Genomic DNA, 12,145 nt, shown 5'->3' with positions numbered 1-12,145 from the left:
AATAACGGCTGAGTCCCTGATCTCTGCCGCGGCTCACGGTGAATAACGGCCGAGTGCCTGATCTCTGCGGCTCACGGTGAATAACGGCCGAGTGCCTGATCTCTGCCCCTCACGGTGAATAACGGCCGAGTGCCTGATCTCTGCGGCTCACGGTGAATAACGGCCGAGTGCCTGATCTCTGCGGCTCACGGTGAATAACGGCCGAGTCCCTGATCTCTGTTGCTCACGGTGAATAACGGCCGAGTCCCTGATCTCTGCGGCTCACGGTGATTAACGGCCGAGTGCCTGATCTCTGCGGCTCACGGTGAATAACGGCCGAGTCCCTGATCTCTGTTGCTCACGGTGAATAACGGCCGAGTCCCTGATCTCTGTTGCTCACGGTGAATAACGGCCGAGTCCCTGATCTCTGTTGCTCACGGTGAATAACGGCCGAGTGCCTGATCTCTGCGGCTCACGGTGATTAACGGCCGAGTCCCTGATCTCTGTTGCTCACGGTGAATAACGGCCGAGTCCCTGATCTCTGCAGCTCACGGTGAATAACGGCAGAGTGCCTGATCTCTGCGGCTCACGGTGATTAACGGCCGAGTGCCTGATCTCTGCGGCTCACGGTGAATAACGGCCGAGTCCCTGATCTCTGTTGCTCACGGTGAATAACGGCCGAGTCCCTGATCTCTGTTGCTCACGGTGAATAACGGCCGAGTCCCTGATCTCTGTTGCTCACGGTGAATAACGGCCGAGTGCCTGATCTCTGCGGCTCACGGTGATTAACGGCCGAGTCCCTGATCTCTGTTGCTCACGGTGAATAACGGCCGAGTCCCTGATCTCTGCAGCTCACGGTGAATAACGGCAGAGTGCCTGATCTCTGCCCCTCACGGTGAATAATGGCCGAGTCCCTGATCTCTGCCCCTCACGGTGAATAACGGCCGAGTGCCTGATCTCTGCGGCTCACGGTGAATAACGGTCGAGTGCCTGATCTCTGCGGCTCACGGTGAATAACGGCCGAGTGCCTGATCTCTGTTGCTCACGGTGAATAACGGTCGAGTGCCTGATCTCTGCGGCTCACGGTGAATAACGGCCGAGTGCCTGATCTCTGCCCCTCACGGTGAATAACGGCCGAGTGCCTGATCTCTGCGGCTCACGGTGAATAACGGCCGAGTGCCTGATCTCTGCGGCTCACGGTGAATAACGGCCGAGTGCCTGATCTCTGCGGCTCACGGTGAATAACGGCCGAGTGCCTGATCTCTGCGGCTCACGGTGAATAACGGCCGAGTGCCTGATCTCTGCGGCTCACGGTGAATAACGGCCGAGTGCCTGATCTCTGCGGCTCACGGTGAATAACGGCCGAGTCCCTGATCTCTGCCCCTCACGGTGAATAACGGCCGAGTGCCTGATCTCTGCGGCTCACGGTGAATAACGGCCGAGTGCCTGATCTCTGCGGCTCACGGTGAATAACGGCCGAGTCCCTGATCTCTGCGGCTCACGGTGAATAACGGCCGAGTCCCTGATCTCTGCGGCTCACGGTGAATAACGGCCGAGTCCCTGATCTCTGCCCCTCACGGTGAATAACGGCCGAGTGCCTGATCTCTGTTGCTCACGGTGAATAACGGTCGAGTCCCTGATCTCTGCAGCTCACGGTGAATAACGGCCGAGTCCCTGATCTCTGCAGCTCACGGTGAATAACGGCCGAGTCCCTGATCTCTGCAGCTCACGGTGAATAACGGCCGAGTCCCTGATCTCTGCAGCTCACGGTGAATAACGGCCGAGTCCCTGATCTCTGCGGCTCACGGTGAATAACGGCCGAGTCCCTGATCTCTGCAGCTCACGGTGAATAACGGCCGAGTCCCTGATCTCTGCGGCTCACGGTGAATAACGGCCGAGTCCCTGATCTCTGCGGCTCACGGTGAATAACGGTCGAGTCCCTGATCTCTGCGGCTCACGGTGAATAACGGCCGAGTGCCTGATCTCTGCGGCTCACGGTGAATAACGGCCGAGTCCCTGATCTCTGCCCCTCACGGTGAATAACGGCCGAGTGCCTGATCTCTGTTGCTCACGGTGAATAACGGTCGAGTCCCTGATCTCTGCAGCTCACGGTGAATAACGGCCGAGTCCCTGATCTCTGCAGCTCACGGTGAATAACGGTCGAGTCCCTGATCTCTGCAGCTCACGGTGAATAACGGCCGAGTCCCTGATCTCTGCAGCTCACGGTGAATAACGGCCGAGTCCCTGATCTCTGCAGCTCACGGTGAATAACGGCCGAGTGCCTGATCTCTGTTGCTCACGGTGAATAACGGTCGAGTCCCTGATCTCTGCAGCTCACGGTGAATAACGGCCGAGTCCCTGATCTCTGCAGCTCACGGTGAATAACGGCCGAGTGCCTGATCTCTGCGGCTCACAGTGAATAACGGCCGAGTGCCTGATCTCTGCGGCTCACGGTGAATAACGGCCGAGTGCCTGATCTCTGCGGCTCACAGTGAATAACGGCCGAGTGCCTGATCTCTCCAGCTCACAGTGAATAACGGCCGAGTGCCTGATCTCTGCGGCTCACGGTGAATAACGGCCGAGTGCCTGATCTCTGCGGCTCACGGTGAATAACGGCCGAGTGCCTGATCTCTGCGGCTCACGGTGAATAACGGCCGAGTGCCTGATCTCTGCGGCTCACGTGAATAACGGCCGAGTCCCTGATCTCTGCGGCTCACGGTGAATAACGGCCGAGTGCCTGATCTCTGTTGCTCACAGTGAATAACGGCCGAGTGCCTGATCTCTGCCGCTCACGGTGAATAACGGCCGAGTGCCTGATCTCTGCGGTTCACGGTGAATAACGGCCGAGTCCCTGATCTCTGCGGCTCACGGTGAATAACGGCCGAGTGCCTGATCTCTGCGGCTCACGGTGAATAACGGCCGAGTGCCTGATCTCTGCGGCTCACGGTGAATAACGGCCGAGTGCCTGATCTCTGCGGCTCACGGTGAATAACGGCCGAGTCCCTGATCTCTGCGGCTCACGGTGAATAACGGCCGAGTCCCTGATCTCTGCGGCTCACTGTGAATAACGGCCGAGTCCCTGATCTCTGCCCCTCACGGTGAATAACGGCCGAGTGCCTGATCTCTGTTGCTCACGGTGAATAACGGTCGAGTCCCTGATCTCTGCAGCTCACGGTGAATAACGGCCGAGTCCCTGATCTCTGCAGCTCACGGTGAATAACGGTCGAGTCCCTGATCTCTGCAGCTCACGGTGAATAACGGCCGAGTCCCTGATCTCTGCAGCTCACGGTGAATAACGGCCGAGTCCCTGATCTCTGCAGCTCACGGTGAATAACGGCCGAGTGCCTGATCTCTGTTGCTCACGGTGAATAACGGTCGAGTCCCTGATCTCTGCAGCTCACGGTGAATAACGGCCGAGTCCCTGATCTCTGCAGCTCACGGTGAATAACGGCCGAGTCCCTGATCTCTGCGGCTCACGGTGAATAACGGCCGAGTGCCTGATCTCTGCGGCTCACAGTGAATAACGGCCGAGTGCCTGATCTCTGCGGCTCACGGTGAATAACGGCCGAGTGCCTGATCTCTGCGGCTCACAGTGAATAACGGCCGAGTGCCTGATCTCTCCAGCTCACAGTGAATAACGGCCGAGTGCCTGATCTCTGCGGCTCACGGTGAATAACGGCCGAGTGCCTGATCTCTGCGGCTCACGGTGAATTACGGCCGAGTGCCTGATCTCTGCGGCTCACGGTGAATAACGGCCGAGTGCCTGATCTCTGCGGCTCACGTGAATAACGGCCGAGTCCCTGATCTCTGCGGCTCACGGTGAATAACGGCCGAGTGCCTGATCTCTGTTGCTCACAGTGAATAACGGCCGAGTGCCTGATCTCTGCCGCTCACGGTGAATAACGGCCGAGTGCCTGATCTCTGCGGTTCACGGTGAATAACGGCCGAGTCCCTGATCTCTGCGGCTCACGGTGAATAACGGCCGAGTGCCTGATCTCTGCGGCTCACGGTGAATAACGGCCGAGTGCCTGATCTCTGCCCCTCACGGTGAATAACGGCCGAGTGCCTGATCTCTGTTGCTCACGGTGAATAACGGTCGAGTCCCTGATCTCTGCAGCTCACGGTGAATAACGGCCGAGTCCCTGATCTCTGCAGCTCACGGTGAATAACGGTCGAGTCCCTGATCTCTGCAGCTCACGGTGAATAACGACCGAGTCCCTGATCTCTGCAGCTCACGGTGAATAACGGCCGAGTCCCTGATCTCTGCAGCTCACGGTGAATAACGGCCGAGTGCCTGATCTCTGTTGCTCACGGTGAATAACGGTCGAGTCCCTGATCTCTGCAGCTCACGGTGAATAACGGCCGAGTCCCTGATCTCTGCAGCTCACGGTGAATAACGGCCGAGTCCCTGATCTCTGCGGCTCACGGTGAATAACGGCCGAGTGCCTGATCTCTGCGGCTCACAGTGAATAACGGCCGAGTGCCTGATCTCTGCGGCTCACGGTGAATAACGGCCGAGTGCCTGATCTCTGCGGCTCACAGTGAATAACGGCCGAGTGCCTGATCTCTCCAGCTCACAGTGAATAACGGCCGAGTGCCTGATCTCTGCGGCTCACGGTGAATAACGGCCGAGTGCCTGATCTCTGCGGCTCACGGTGAATAACGGCCGAGTGCCTGATCTCTGCGGCTCACGGTGAATAACGGCCGAGTGCCTGATCTCTGCGGCTCACGTGAATAACGGCCGAGTCCCTGATCTCTGCGGCTCACGGTGAATAACGGCCGAGTGCCTGATCTCTGTTGCTCACAGTGAATAACGGCCGAGTGCCTGATCTCTGCCGCTCACGGTGAATAACGGCCGAGTGCCTGATCTCTGCGGTTCACGGTGAATAACGGCCGAGTCCCTGATCTCTGCGGCTCACGGTGAATAACGGCCGAGTGCCTGATCTCTGCGGCTCACGGTGAATAACGGCCGAGTCCCTGATCTCTGCAGCTCACGGTGAATAACGGCCGAGTGCCTGATCTCTGCCGCTCACAGTGAATAATGGCCGAGTGCCTGATCTCTGTGGCTCACGGTGAATAACGGTCGAGTGCCTGATCTCTGCTGCTCACGGTGAATAACGGCCGAGTGCCTGATCTCTGCGGCTCACGGTGAATAACGGCCGAGTGCCTGATCTCTGCCGCTCACGGTGAATAACGGCCGAGTGCCTGATCTCTGCGGCTCACGGTGAATAACGGCCGAGTCCCTGATCTCTGCGGCTCACGGTGAATAACGGCCGAGTGCCTGATCTCTGCGGCTCACGGTGAATAACGGCCGAGTGCCTTATCTCTGCGGCTCACGGTGAATAACGGCCGAGTGCCTGATCTCTGCGGCTCACGGTGAATAACGGCCGAGTCCCTGATCTCTGCCCCTCACGGTGAATAAAGGCCGAGTCCCTGATCTCTGTTGCTCACGGTGAATAACGGCCGAGTGCCTGATCTCTGCGGCTCACGGTGATTAACGGCCGAGTCCCTGATCTCTGTTGCTCAGGGTGAATAACGGCCGAGTGCCTGATCTCTGTTGCTCACGGTGAATAACGGCCGAGTCCCTGATCTCTGCGGCTCACGGTGAATAACGGCCGAGTCCCTGATCTCTGCGGCTCACGGTGAATAACGGCCGAGTCCCTGATCTCTGCGGCTCACAGTGAATAACGGCCGAGTGCCTGATCTCTGTTGCTCACGGTGAATAACGGCCGAGTCCCTGATCTCTGTTGCTCACGGTGAATAACGGCCGAGTGCCTGATCTCTGCGGCTCACGGTGAATAACGGCCGAGTCCCTGATCTCTGTTGCTCACGGTGAATAACGGCCGAGTCCCTGATCTCTGCGGCTCACGGTGAATAACGGCCGAGTCCCTGATCTCTGTTGCTCACGGTGAATAACGGCCGAGTCCCTGATCTCTGCGGCTCACGGTGAATAACGGCCGAGTCCCTGATCTCTGTTGCTCACGGTGAATAACGGCCGAGTGCCTGATCTCTGCGGCTCACGGTGAATAACGGCCGAGTGCCTGATCTCTGTTGCTCACGGTGAATAACGGTCGAGTGCCTGATCTCTGCGGCTCACGGTGAATAACGGCCGAGTCCCTGATCTCTGCGGCTCACGGTGAATAACGGCCGAGTCCCTGATCTCTGCGGCTCACGGTGAATAACGGCCGAGTGCCTGATCTCTGCGGCTCACGGTGAATAACGGCCGAGTGCCTGATCTCTGCGGCTCACGGTGAATAACGGCCGAGTGCCTGATCTCTGCGGCTCACGGTGAATAACGGCAGAGTCCCTGATCTCTGCGGCTCACGGTGAATAACGGCTGAGTCCCTGATCTCTGCCGCGGCTCACGGTGAATAACGGCCGAGTGCCTGATCTCTGCGGCTCACGGTGAATAACGGCCGAGTGCCTGATCTCTGCGGCTCACGGTGAATAACGGCCGAGTGCCTGATCTCTGCGGCTCACGGTGATTAACGGCCGAGTCCCTGATCTCTGTTGCTCACGGTGAATAACGGCCGAGTCCCTGATCTCTGCAGCTCACGGTGAATAACGGCAGAGTGCCTGATCTCTGCCCCTCACGGTGAATAATGGCCGAGTCCCTGATCTCTGCCCCTCACGGTGAATAACGGCCGAGTGCCTGATCTCTGCGGCTCACGGTGAATAACGGTCGAGTGCCTGATCTCTGCGGCTCACGGTGAATAACGGCCGAGTGCCTGATCTCTGTTGCTCACGGTGAATAACGGTCGAGTGCCTGATCTCTGCGGCTCACGGTGAATAACGGCCGAGTGCCTGATCTCTGCCCCTCACGGTGAATAACGGCCGAGTGCCTGATCTCTGCGGCTCACGGTGAATAACGGCCGAGTGCCTGATCTCTGCAGCTCACGGTGAATAACGGCCGAGTGCCTGATCTCTGCGGCTCACGGTGAATAACGGCCGAGTGCCTGATCTCTGCGGCTCACGGTGAATAACGGCCGAGTGCCTGATCTCTGCGGCTCACGGTGAATAACGGCCGAGTGCCTGATCTCTGCGGCTCACGGTGAATAACGGCCGAGTCCCTGATCTCTGCCCCTCACGGTGAATAACGGCCGAGTGCCTGATCTCTGCGGCTCACGGTGAATAACGGCCGAGTGCCTGATCTCTGCGGCTCACGGTGAATAACGGCCGAGTCCCTGATCTCTGCGGCTCACGGTGAATAACGGCCGAGTCCCTGATCTCTGCGGCTCACGGTGAATAACGGCCGAGTCCCTGATCTCTGCCCCTCACGGTGAATAACGGCCGAGTGCCTGATCTCTGTTGCTCACGGTGAATAACGGTCGAGTCCCTGATCTCTGCAGCTCACGGTGAATAACGGCCGAGTCCCTGATCTCTGCAGCTCACGGTGAATAACGGTCGAGTCCCTGATCTCTGCAGCTCACGGTGAATAACGGCCGAGTCCCTGATCTCTGCAGCTCACGGTGAATAACGGCCGAGTCCCTGATCTCTGCAGCTCACGGTGAATAACGGCTGAGTGCCTGATCTCTGTTGCTCACGGTGAATAACGGTCGAGTCCCTGATCTCTGCAGCTCACGGTGAATAACGGCCGAGTCCCTGATCTCTGCGGCTCACGGTGAATAACGGCCGAGTCCCTGATCTCTGCGGCTCACGGTGAATAACGGTCGAGTCCCTGATCTCTGCGGCTCACGGTGAATAACGGCCGAGTGCCTGATCTCTGCGGCTCACGGTGAATAACGGCCGAGTCCCTGATCTCTGCAGCTCACGATGAATAACGGTCGAGTCCCTGATCTCTGCAGCTCACGGTGAATAACGGCCGAGTCCCTGATCTCTGCGGCTCACGGTGAATAACGGCCGAGTGCCTGATCTCTGCGGCTCACGGTGAATAATGGCCGAGTGCCTGATCTCTGCGGCTCATGGTGAATAACGGCCGAGTCCCTGATCTCTGCGGCTCACGGTGAATAACGGCCGAGTGCCTGATCTCTGCGGCTCACGGTGAATAACGGTCGAGTGCCTGATCTCTGCGGCTCACGGTGAATAACGGCCGAGTGCCTGATCTCTGTTGCTCACGGTGAATAACGGTCGAGTCCCTGATCTCTGCAGCTCACGGTGAATAACGGCCGAGTCCCTGATCTCTGCAGCTCACGGTGAATAACGGTCGAGTGCCTGATCTCTGCAGCTCACGGTGAATAACGGCCGAGTGCCTGATCTCTGTGGCTCACGGTGAATAACGGCCGAGTGCCTGATCTCTGTTGCTCACGGTGAATAACGGCCGAGTGCCTGATCTCTGCGGCTCACAGTGAATAACGGCCGAGTGCCTGATCTCTGCGGCTCACGGTGAATAACGGCCGAGTGCCTGATCTCTGCGGCTCACGGTGAATAACGGCCGAGTCCCTGATCTCTGCGGCTCACGGTGAATAAAGGCCGAGTGCCTGATCTCTGCGGCTCACGGTGAATAACGGCCGAGTGCCTGATCTCTGCGGCTCACAGTGAATAACGGCCGAGTGCCTGATCTCTGCGGCTCACGGTGAATAACGGCCGAGTGCCTGATCTCTGCGGCTCACAGTGAATAACGGCCGAGTGCCTGATCTCTGCAGCTCACGGTGAATAACGGCCGAGTGCCTGATCTCTGTTGCTCACGGTGAATAACGGCCGAGTGCCTGATCTCTGCGGCTCACAGTGAATAACGGCCGAGTGCCTGATCTCTGCGGCTCACGGTGAATAACGGCCGAGTGCCTGATCTCTGCGGCTCACAGTGAATAACGGCCGAGTGCCTGATCTCTGCGGCTCACGGTGAATAACGGCAGAGTCCCTGATCTCTGCGGCTCACGGTGAATAACGGCTGAGTCCCTGATCTCTGCCGCGGCTCACGGTGAATAACGGCCGAGTGCCTGATCTCTGCGGCTCACGGTGAATAACGGCCGAGTGCCTGATCTCTGCGGCTCACGGTGAATAACGGCCGAGTCCCTGATCTCTGTTGCTCACGGTGAATAACGGCCGAGTCCCTGATCTCTGCGGCTCACGGTGATTAACGGCCGAGTGCCTGATCTCTGCGGCTCACGGTGAATAACGGCCGAGTCCCTGATCTCTGTTGCTCACGGTGAATAACGGCCGAGTCCCTGATCTCTGTTGCTCACGGTGAATAACGGCCGAGTCCCTGATCTCTGTTGCTCACGGTGAATAACGGCCGAGTGCCTGATCTCTGCGGCTCACGGTGATTAACGGCCGAGTCCCTGATCTCTGTTGCTCACGGTGAATAACGGCCGAGTCCCTGATCTCTGCAGCTCACGGTGAATAACGGCAGAGTGCCTGATCTCTGCCCCTCACGGTGAATAATGGCCGAGTCCCTGATCTCTGCCCCTCACGGTGAATAACGGCCGAGTGCCTGATCTCTGCGGCTCACGGTGAATAACGGCCGAGTGCCTGATCTCTGCAGCTCACGGTGAATAACGGCCGAGTGCCTGATCTCTGCGGCTCACGGTGAATAACGGCCGAGTGCCTGATCTCTGTTGCTCACGGTGAATAACGGTCGAGTGCCTGATCTCTGCGGCTCACGGTGAATAACGGCCGAGTGCCTGATCTCTGCCCCTCACGGTGAATAACGGCCGAGTGCCTGATCTCTGCGGCTCACGGTGAATAACGGCCGAGTGCCTGATCTCTGCAGCTCACGGTGAATAACGGCCGAGTGCCTGATCTCTGCGGCTCACGGTGAATAACGGCCGAGTGCCTGATCTCTGCGGCTCACGGTGAATAACGGCCGAGTGCCTGATCTCTGCGGCTCACGGTGAATAACGGCCGAGTCCCTGATCTCTGCCCCTCACGGTGAATAACGGCCGAGTGCCTGATCTCTGCGGCTCACGGTGAATAACGGCCGAGTGCCTGATCTCTGCGGCTCACGGTGAATAACGGCCGAGTCCCTGATCTCTGCGGCTCACGGTGAATAACGGCCGAGTCCCTGATCTCTGCCCCTCACGGTGAATAACGGCCGAGTGCCTGATCTCTGTTGCTCACGGTGAATAACGGTCGAGTCCCTGATCTCTGCAGCTCACGGTGAATAACGGCCGAGTCCCTGATCTCTGCAGCTCACGGTGAATAACGGTCGAGTCCCTGATCTCTGCAGCTCACGGTGAATAACGGCCGAGTCCCTGATCTCTGCAGCTTACGGTGAATAACGGCCGAGTCCCTGATCTCTGCAGCTCACGGTGAATAACGGCCGAGTGCCTGATCTCTGTTGCTCACGGTGAATAACGGTCGAGTCCCTGATCTCTGCAGCTCACGGTGAATAACGGCCGAGTCCCTGATCTCTGCGGCTCACGGTGAATAACGGCCGAGTCCCTGATCTCTGCGGCTCACGGTGAATAACGGTCGAGTCCCTGATCTCTGCGGCTCACGGTGAATAACGGCCGAGTGCCTGATCTCTGCGGCTCACGGTGAATAACGGCCGAGTCCCTGATCTCTGCAGCTCACGGTGAATAACGGTCGAGTCCCTGATCTCTGCGGCTCACGGTGAATAACGGCCGAGTCCCTGATCTCTGCGGCTCACGGTGAATAACGGCCGAGTGCCTGATCTCTGCGGCTCACGGTGAATAATGGCCGAGTGCCTGATCTCTGCGGCTCACGGTGAATAACGGCCGAGTGCCTGATCTCTGTGGCTCACGGTGAATAACGGCCGAGTCCCTGATCTCTGCAGCTCACGGTGAATAACGGCCGAGTCCCTGATCTCTGCGGCTCACGGTGAATAACGGCCGAGTGCCTGATCTCTGCGGCTCACGGTGAATAATGGCCGAGTGCCTGATCTCTGCGGCTCATGGTGAATAACGGCCGAGTCCCTGATCTCTGCGGCTCACGGTGAATAACGGCCGAGTCCCTGATCTCTGCGGCTCACGGTGAATAACGGCCGAGTGCCTGATCTCTGCGGCTCACGGTGAATAACGGTCGAGTGCCTGATCTCTGCGGCTCACGGTGAATAACGGCCGAGTGCCTGATCTCTGTTGCTCACGGTGAATAACGGTCGAGTCCCTGATCTCTGCAGCTCACGGTGAATAACGGTCGAGTGCCTGATCTCTGCAGCTCACGGTGAATAACGGCCGAGTGCCTGATCTCTGTGGCTCACGGTGAATAACGGCCGAGTCCCTGATCTCTGTGGCTCACGGTGAATAACGGCCGAGTGCCTGATCTCTGTGGCTCACGGTGAATAACGGCCGAGTGCCTGATCTCTGCAGCTCACGGTGAATAACGGCCGAGTCCCTGATCTCTGCAGCTCACGGTGAATAACGGTCGAGTGCCTGATCTCTGCAGCTCACGGTGAATAACGGCCGAGTGCCTGATCTCTGTGGCTCACGGTGAATAACGGCCGAGTGCCTGATCTCTGTTGCTCACGGTGAATAACGGCCGAGTGCCTGATCTCTGCGGCTCACAGTGAATAACGGCCGAGTGCCTGATCTCTGCGGCTCACGGTGAATAACGGCCGAGTGCCTGATCTCTGCGGCTCACGGTGAATAACGGCCGAGTCCCTGATCTCTGCGGCTCACGGTGAATAAAGGCCGAGTGCCTGATCTCTGCGGCTCACGGTGAATAACGGCCGAGTGCCTGATCTCTGCGGCTCACAGTGAATAACGGCCGAGTGCCTGATCTCTGCGGCTCACGGTGAATAACGGCCGAGTGCCTGATCTCTGCGGCTCACAGTGAATAACGGCCGAGTGCCTGATCTCTGCAGCTCACGGTGAATAACGGCCGAGTGCCTGATCTCTGTTGCTCACGGTGAATAACGGCCGAGTGCCTGATCTCTGCGGCTCACAGTGAATAACGGCCGAGTGCCTGATCTCTGCGGCTCACGGTGAATAACGGCCGAGTGCCTGATCTCTGCGGCTCACAGTGAATAACGGCCGAGTGCCTGATCTCTGCGGCTCACGGTGAATAACGGCCGAGTGCCTGATCTCTGCGGCTCACGGTGAATAACGGCCGAGTGCCTGATCTCTGCGGCTCACGGTGAATAACGGCCGAGTCCCTGATCTCTGCGGCTCACGGTGAATAACGGCCGAGTGCCTGATCTCTGCGGCTCACGGTGAATAACGGCCGAGTGCCTGATCTCTGCGGCTCACAGTGAATAACGGCCGAGTGCCTGATCTCTGCGGCTCACGGTGAATAACGGCCGAGTGCC

General features: G+C 58.4%; 1 protein-coding gene across 2 annotated transcripts in view; it reads left to right on the top strand.

Annotated features, from left to right (window-relative positions):
• The window catches only part of alpk1 (alpha-kinase 1), a 77,697-nt gene that overhangs the window by 32,840 nt on the left and 32,712 nt on the right, over positions 1-12,145 (top strand). The window lies entirely within an intron of this gene.

This window comes from Gobio gobio, assembly GCF_949357685.1.
Source record: "Gobio gobio genome assembly, chromosome: 2".
In the NCBI taxonomy this organism is placed as follows: domain Eukaryota; kingdom Metazoa; phylum Chordata; class Actinopteri; order Cypriniformes; family Gobionidae; genus Gobio; species Gobio gobio.
This window is presented reverse-complemented; position numbering and strand designations above follow the sequence as displayed.